The sequence below is a fragment of the Ricinus communis genome, chromosome 1 (genome assembly GCF_019578655.1).
Source record: "Ricinus communis isolate WT05 ecotype wild-type chromosome 1, ASM1957865v1, whole genome shotgun sequence".
Lineage (NCBI taxonomy): Eukaryota > Viridiplantae > Streptophyta > Magnoliopsida > Malpighiales > Euphorbiaceae > Ricinus > Ricinus communis.
The window spans coordinates 18,160,012-18,167,817 of record NC_063256.1 but is presented as its reverse complement, the minus strand read 5'-3'; the positions used below and the strand labels follow the sequence as shown (position 1 = coordinate 18,167,817).

The window sequence follows — 7,806 nt, the reverse complement described above, 5'->3', positions numbered from 1 at the left end:
AATATTAGAATACAACCCCGTAAGAGGGGTATATCTTTCAACATGAGAAAACAATCCTAAAAAAGTAGTATATTTGTCAATATTAGAAAACAACACCGTAAGAGGGGTATATTTGTCAATATTAGAAAACAACCCGTAAATTAAGGTATCTTTGAACATGAGGAATGCTGTAAGCACGACCTGCGGGGTCAGGTAAAACAATTGAATGACATTGCCCTCTCAGTGCAACATCTGCGTAATAACATGCCAAAGCTTAGAGATCAACTCCAGCCTTAACATAAGCATGCACCTGTGGAAGATCTGCATCGTCGTGGGGATCTGAACTCACGTGCTAAGAACTTTCCCCACCACCTCAAGCAATACAGCAAGATGACATTGCCTCCGAGTTCAACATTCGATCATTAGCACGGATCACGGTGCTCATCTCAACCTCAACATGGCACAAGCCCATGCTGACATGTATCATCGACTAGATCCAAACTCCTCGCAGCGGGAATGCGCGCCAAGCCGCCATACAAGGTCGGGCAATAAAATTGAATGACATGCCCTCTCGGTGTAACACATACTAATAACACGCCCAAGCTCGGAGATCATCTCCAGCCTTAACATAAGCATGCGCCCGAGCAAGATCTCGCATCGTCGGCAGGGATACAAACTCCGTGCAAAGAGCTTCCATCCACACCTCGAGTGATACAATTGAATGACATGCCCTCATAATGCAACATCATCAGCCCTATAAGGGCATGTAGCTCATCCCAGTAATCAACAAACCTGACAAAGCTAGACATGTATCATCGACCGGATCCAAACTCCTCGCAACAAGGAGTGCGCATAAGCTTCCAGCGACCGAGGTCGAGCAATACAATTGAATGACATGCCTCTCGGTTGCAACATACAATAACATGCCCAAGCTCGGAGATCATCTCCGGCCTTAATATAAGCATATGTCCGTGCAAGATTTACATCGTCGGCAAGATACTACCATGTACCCATGCGAGGCGAGATCCAAGAATGTGCCTTAGTAGGGGGATACGCCTCATGCGTCGGCATGCGGAGTTGCCTATTGCTTGGTTTCCCGGGCATCCTGTGACAAAACGCCATACCGTGTGTTGACAACCTATTAGCACGCTCTTGAATGGGGTTGGGCCCCAATGACTTTTGTTGGATCTTCCATCCATGTCTCGGCCTCGCCCTCTACGACCATCACGGTAGTATAAAATTTCATCAATTCTTATTCGGACTGCGTCGATTCCGACTAGAGGGCTATTATAGGCTACACAACACCTCGATGCCTCACCTACAATAAGAAAATAAATCCCCATGTATGCCTAAAAGCAAAGGCGATGCCCACTCGATTTTGAATTTTCGAAAATGGGCCGGTGGGCCAGGTGTCCGAAATCTTTTGACATCCAGGACGGGGCGGAGGGGGCTGGGGTGTTTTCGAGCCAATTCCGTGGATACCGATGCCTATCTTGCAGCCTAGACATGCCCCCATGCCCAGTCTCTCCGGGCCCCTAGAGGTGAGGCATCACACCCCCAAGAGGCTAAGAAGCATGTTAAAGTCTGTTAGGAGGAGACATCACTATGTTCCCCCCCATCACACCCCCCCTTAAAAAATTCATTTCAAGGAATTTTAATTTGATTTTTTGTACATATGTTAAGAATAATATAATATACCACCAGAAAAATTTTAAAAAGTTTTTGAGCACATTTAGTATAATGTTTTCATTTTTTAAATATTAAAAATTGAGAAATTCATAAAAAATAGAATTTACATAAAAAAATCACCATTTTTTGTGGAGGGCCCTTAAAAAATATGTCAAAATTATTGGAGTTATCATTGGTACATTTTTTTTAAAAGTGCATGCTAAACTTGTGAGATATTGGCTTAAATGGCTACTTCGCATGTGGTGATCGGGCTACAATAGACAACCAAGTAGCAAACTTAGCATTCAATGATCCTTTTGATTTTATAAGAAATTTACAACCTTTTTAGGCTCCCTAGAACATATTGGGGCTAATAGATTGTTAGGAAAAGGCTATGGAGGCATCAAATGTGGTAGTGGCGGAGTCTGCAGCCACCGAGCGAAACAGGTTCTCTTGCTAACACACCAGTATTCGGTGATGGGCTATGAGGATGTCTTTATAGCAGGCACTCATTTTGCAAGTTCCCTACTTGATGGTAGTACGCCATGTAAGTTCCTCGTAGTAGCGAATAGTATGTTGGCTTTCATGACGATAGGTGGTGACATCACGGATTCTGTGTTGATAAAACCACGCTTCCTCGGCAATAGGGAGCGAGGATTTCTCCCAGTAGCCCAGTAGCGTCTTTGGCCTTCTTGATGGTACTGGCGTCAGAGTTGCCAGACCGATAGGTATGGCAATGGGTGGGGTGGCGAGGCGGATTTTATGCGGGCCCGCCATGCGGTGGCTCGCCCGATGGTAGCTGGCGGGGTCACGATGCTACTTGTCGATGGGCGTCGGGATTGCTCGTGACAGCGACCGCGGGACCTTATACGGAATATAGTCAAAATTATGCACTTTTTGGCTGGGAGCACAGCCCTATGACATTGCACGTGATTCTTAGTCCAAATGATTTCTTGGGCTGTGATGTGGTTCCTCGAGAAATTTTCAAAGGATTCTCCAATCCTATAATGTGGTTCCTCGAGAAATTTTCAAAGGAACAGGTTCCCTAGAGTTCACATTGTTTTAGACCCAAAACAGATTTAAGCTCAAGAGGAACTAGCTAATCCAATAATTTATCAAAAACCAATGATAAATCCACTGATAGCAAATACAAATGAATTAAACACAATTTAATTAGAATGAGAGATAGATCAGTTTCCTGGCTTGAATTCTCTTTTAATAAAGAAAAATAAAATAAAACGCTCAGTTTGTTCAGCGTCGATAATCTGGGGAAATAATCATCACTTCCATGCCAGCCCATTCTAAGTGATACCAACTAATTAATTATTTCTCTATCATATGATAGAATTTCAATTCAAAAACCCATTTTCTCTTTAACTCAATAAAGAAAAACTCTAAATATATAATTTTAGTATGACAAAACAGAAATAGAGAAGGATAAAAAATCTGGCTTGGACTCCCAAAATATAGTGAGAGAAAAATCGCTCAGTATATTCAACTTCGATCATTTGGGGAAATAATCATCACCTCCCATCTCTATTTCTATCTAATTTACTCAACAACTTTGAAATAATTAATTGATTTTTTAAGCATCCATAGTGTGGGGGACTTGCATGCAGCACCCATAAGTGGGGTATATTTTTCAATATGAGAAAACAACCCCGTCTCAAGGGTATAGTTGTCAATATGCGAAAACAGCCTTGTAAGAGGGGTATATTTGTCAATATCAGAAAACAACAACGTAAGAGGGGTATATCTTTCCACATGAGAAAACAACCATAAAAAAATGGTATATTTGTCAATATAAGAAAACAACCTTGTAAGAGGGGTATAATTGTCAACATGAGAACAACCCCGTAAGAGAGGTATATTTGTCAATATTAGAAAACAACCCCGTAAGAGAGGGATATCTTTCTACATGAGAAAACAACCCAAAAAAGTGGTATCTTTGTCAATACGAGAAAACAACCCCGTAAGAGGGGTATATTTGTCAATATGAGAAGACAACCCCGTAAGAGAGGTATGTTTGTCAATATTAGAAAATAACCCCGTAAGAGGGGAATATCTTTCAACATGAGAAAATAATCCTTAACAAGTGGTATATTCCTCAATATGAGAAAATAACCCCGTAAGAGGGGTATATTTGTCAATATTAGAAAACAACCCCGTAAGAGGGGTATATCTTTCAACATGAGGAAACAACCCCAAAAAAGTGGTATATTTGTGAATATGAGAAAACAACCCCGTAAGAGGGGTATATTTGTCAATATGAGAAAACAACCCTTTAAGGGAGATATATCAGTCAATGTTAGAAAATGACCCTGTAGGATGCGTATATTTGACAATATGAGAGAATAACCCCGAAAGAGGGGTATATTTGTCAATATTAGAAAACAACCCCGTAAGAGGGGTATATTTATCCATATTAGAAAACAACCCCGTAAGAGGGGTATAGTTATCCATATTAGAAAACAACCTCGTAATAGGGATATATTTGTCAATATTAGAAAACAACAACGTAAGAGGGGTATATCTTTCCACATGAGAAAACAACCCCAAAAAAATCGTATATTTGTTAATATACTAAAACAACCCCGTAAGAGGGGTATATTTGTCAATATTAGAAAAAACCCCGTAAGAGGGGTATATTTTTCAATATGAGAACAACCCCATAAGAGAGGTATATTTGTTAATATTAGAAAACAACCCCGTAAGTGGGGTATATCTTACAACATGAGAAAACAACCCTAAAAAAAGTGGTGTCTTTGTCAAAATGAGAAAACAACCCCGTAAGAGGGGTACATTTGTCAATATTAGAAAATAACCCCGAAAGAGGGGTATATTTATCAATATTAGAAAACAACCCCATAAGAGGGGTATAGTTTTCAATATGAGAAAACAACCCCGTAAGAAGGGTATATTTGTCAATATGAGAAAACAACCACGTAAGAGGGATATATCTTTCGACATGAGAAAACAACCCCAGAAAAGTGGTATATTGTTTAATATGAGAAAACAGCCCCGTAAGAGGGGTATATTTGTCAATATTAAAAAATAACCCCGTAAGAGGGGTATATCTTTCAATAAGAGAAAACAACCCCAAAAAAGTGGTATTTTGTCAATATGAGAAAACAACCCCATAATAGGGGATTATATTTCAATATTAAAAAACAGCCGCGTAAGAGGGGTTTATTTTTCAACATGAAAAAACAACCCCAAAAAAGTGGTATCTTTGTCAATATGGGAAAACAACCCCGTAAGAGGGGTATATTTGTCAATATTACAAAACAACCCCATAAGAGGGGTATATTTGTCAATATTAGAAAACAACAACGTAAGAGGGGTATATCTTTCAACATGAGAAAACAACCCCAAAAAAGTGGTATATGTGTCAATATGAGAAAACAACCCCATAAAAGGGGTATATCTATTAATATGAGAAAATAACCCCGTAATAGGGGTGTATTTGTGAATATGAGAACAACCCTATGAGAGAGGTATATTTGTCAATATTAGAAAGCAACCCCGTAAGAGGGCTATATCTTTCAACATGAGAAAACAACCCCAAAAAAGTCGTATTTTTGTCAATATGAGAAAACAACACCGTAAGAGGGGTATATTTGTCAATAATAGAAAAGAACCCCGGAAGAGGGGTATATTTTTCAATATGAGAAAATATAGATTATCAATACATGAAAACACCCGTCGAGGTTGGTGCCAACATGAAAGCAACCCAGCAAAGTGGAATATTGTTGAATATGAGAAAACAGTCCCGTAAGAGGGGTATGTTCGTAAATATGAGAAAAGAACCCCATAATAGGGGTATATATTTCAATATTAGAAGACAACCCCGTAAGAGGGATAGATTTGTCAATATTTCGTCAATATTTGAAAACAAACCTACAAGTGCCATATATTTTTCAATATGAGAAAACAAGCCCGTTAGAAGGGTATATTTATCAATATGTGAAAACAACCCCGTAAGAGGGCTATATTTTTCCATATTAGAGAACAACACCGTAAAAGGGATATATCTTGCAACATGAGAAAACAACCTGAAAAAAGTGGTTTATTTGTCAACATGAGAAAACAACCCCATAAGAGGGGTATATTTGTCAATATCAGAAAACAACAACATAAGAGGGGTATACCTTTCAACATGAGAAAACAACCCCAAAAAAGGGGCATATCTGTCAATATGAGAAAATAATCCCGTAAGAGGGGTATGTCTGTCAAAATGAGAAAATATCCCGGTAAGAGGGGTATATCGGTTAAAATTAGAAAACAACCCCGTAAGAGAGGTATATTTGTCAATATTAGAAAATAACCCCGTAAGAGGGGTATATTTTTCAACATGAGAAAACTATCCCAAAAAAGTGGTATCTTTGTCAATATGAAAAAACAACCCCGTAAGAGGGGTATATTTGTCAATATTAGAAAACAACCCCATAAGAGGGGTATATTTTTCAATATGAGAAAACAACCCCGTAAGAGGGGTATATTTGTCAAAATGTTAAAACAACCACGTAAGAGGGGTATATCTTTCAACATGAGAAAACAACCCTAGAAAAGTGGTATATTGTTTAATATGAGAAAACAACCCCGTAAAAGGGGTATATTTGTCAATATTAGAAAATAACTCCGTAAGAGAGGTATAACTTTCAACAAGAGAAAACAACCGCAAAAATGTAGTATCTTTGTCAATATGAGAAAACAGCCCTATAATAGGGGTATATATTTCAATATTAGAAAACAATCCCGTAATAGGGTTATATCTTTTAACATGAGAAAATAATCCTAAAAAAGTGGTATGTTTGTCAATATGAGAAAAAAACCCCGTAAGAGGCGTATATTTGTCCATATTAGAAAACAACACCGTAAGAGGGATATATCTTACAACATGAGAAAACAACCATGAGAAAGTGGAATATGTGTTCAACATGAGAAAACAACCCCGTAACAGGGGTATATTTGTCAAAATTAGAAAATAACCCCGTAAGAGGGGTATATTTGTAAAATTAGAAAACAACAACGTAAGAGGGGTATAACTTTCAACATGAGAAAACAACCCCAAAAAAGGGGTATATCTATCAATTTGAGAAAATAATCCCGTAAGAGGGGTATATCTGTCAAAATCAGACAATATCCCTGTAAGAGGGGTATATCTGTTAAAATGAGAAAACAACCCCATAAGAGAGGGATATTTGTCAATATTAGAAAATAACCACGTAAGAGGGGTATATTTCTCAACATGAGAAAACAATCCAAAAAAAAGTGGTATATTTGTCAACATGAGAAAACAACCCCGTAACAGGGGATATTTGTCAAAATTAGAAAATAACCCCGTAAAGTAGGTATATTGTCAATATTGGAAAAACAATAAACGTAAGACTCCAGATAACTTTCAACATGAGAAAAATGTTCTGCAAGGGGTATATCTATCAATATGAGAAAATAATCCTTTAAGAGGGGTATATCCGTCAAATGAAAAATATCCCGTAAGAGGGTATATTTGGTGAAATTAGAAAACAACCTGAAGAGTGGCACGGTATTGGCTAGGAAATAGACAATCGAAAAGGGATATATCTTGCAACATGGGAAAACAACCCGAAAAAAGTGGTATATTTGTCAACATGAGAAAACAACCCCGTTACAGGGGTATATTTGTCAAAATTAGAAAATAACCCCGTAACAGGGGTATATTTGTCAATATTAGAAAACAACAACGTAAGAGGGGTAAAACTTTCAACATGAGAAAACAACCCCAAAAAAGGGGTATATCTATCAATATGAGAAAATAATCCCGTAAGAGGGGTATATCTGTCAAAATGAGAAAATATCCCCGTAAGAGGGGTATATCTGTTAAAATGAGAAAACAACCCCGTAAGAGAGGTATATTTGACAATATTAGAAAATAACCACGTAAGAGGGGTATATTTTTCAAAACATCCCTATAATAGGGGTATATATTTCAATATTAGAAAACAATCCCGTAATAGGGTTATATCTTTCAACATGAGAAATAATCTCAAAAAAGGGTACGTTTGTTGCAGAGAAATAACCTTCAGAAAACAACCGTAAGAGGGATATATCTTACAACATGAGAAACAAAACTCAAAATGGTATATTTGTCAAGCAATACGTAACTGAACGAAGTAC

The 7,806-nt window shown here is 37.9% G+C and overlaps 2 pseudogenes; both read right to left on the bottom strand.

Moving 5' to 3' along the window:
- Positions 1-2,832: 2,832 nt before the first annotated feature.
- On the bottom strand, positions 2,833-2,937 carry LOC125369097 (annotated as a pseudogene).
- Positions 2,938-3,080: 143 nt separating this feature from the next.
- LOC125369098 lies at positions 3,081-3,180 on the bottom strand (annotated as a pseudogene).
- Between the last annotated feature and the right edge of the window lie 4,626 nt (positions 3,181-7,806).